The sequence below is a fragment of the Octopus bimaculoides genome, chromosome 4, assembly GCF_001194135.2.
Source record: "Octopus bimaculoides isolate UCB-OBI-ISO-001 chromosome 4, ASM119413v2, whole genome shotgun sequence".
In the NCBI taxonomy this organism is placed as follows: Eukaryota; Metazoa; Mollusca; class Cephalopoda; order Octopoda; family Octopodidae; genus Octopus; species Octopus bimaculoides.
Window position 1 is genome coordinate 98,210,412 of NC_068984.1, and position 1,295 is coordinate 98,211,706.

Genomic DNA, 1,295 nt, shown 5'->3' on the forward strand with positions numbered 1-1,295 from the left:
TGGGCCATGACTGCTGAGGACATGCGTAAGTTTGCAAGAAATGAAGCCAGTATGCTCCGCTGGATGTGTAATGTCAGTGTGCATACTCAACAGAGTGTAAGTACCTTGAGAGAAAAGTTAGACCTAAGAAGGATCGGTTGTGGTGTGCAAGAGAGACGATTGCGCTGGTATGGACATGTGGCAAGAATGGATGAGGATAGCTGTGTGAAAAAGTGCCACACCCTAGCAGTTGAGGGAACCTGTGGAAGAGGTAGGCCCAGGAAGACCTGGGATGAGGTGGTGAAGCACGACCTTCGAACTTTAGGCCTCATCGAGGCAATGACCAGTGACCGGGACCTCTGGAAATATGCAGTACATGAGAAGACCTGGCAACCAAGTGAGAGCATAATCTGTGGACTCTGCCAGAAGTGTAACCAGCTCACCAATCCGTATCTTTTCTTCATTGGACACTAAAAACCCTGCTTGCGAAGACCTGTTGAGGCAAGTGAATTTGGTACCTGAAATTGAAATCGAACCGAATCCGACGACTGGCACCCATGCCAACCTCTCCTTCATTGGACACTAAACTCTGCTTGCAAAAACTTGTTGGGGCAAGTGAAATCGTAATTGAACCATACTCGATGACTAGTCACCGCGCCAGTGGAGCACTAACAGCACTGTCAAGCGTATTCATTGCCAGAGCAGCTGTCTGGCTTCCGTGCTAGTGGCCTGTAAATAGCACCATTTGACCGTAATCGTTACCAGCATCGCCTACTAGCACTTGTGCTGGTGGCACGTTAGAAGATCATTCAAGCGAGGTCATTGCCAGTGCCGTTGGACTGGCTCCCGTGCAGGTGGCACGTAAAAAAACACCTTTTTGATCGTGGCCATTGCCAGTACCGTGTGATTGGCCCTCGTGCCGGTGGCACGTAAAAGCACCCACTACACTCTCAGAGTGGTTGGCGTTAGGAAGGGCATCCAGCTGTAGAATCTCTGCCAGATCAGATTAGAGCCTGGTGCAGCCTTCTGGCTTGCCAGCCCTCAGTGAAATCGTCCAACCCATGGTAGCATGGAAAGCAGACGTTAAACGATGATGATGATATGTATATATATGTATTTAAATAATATGTATTTATATATATATATATATATATATATGTACTTATATCTATATATATATATATATATGTATGTATTTATTTATTTATTTATATATATATATATATGTATGTATTTATTTATATATATATATATATGTATGTATTTATTTATATATATATATATATGTATGTATTTATTTATATATATATATATAT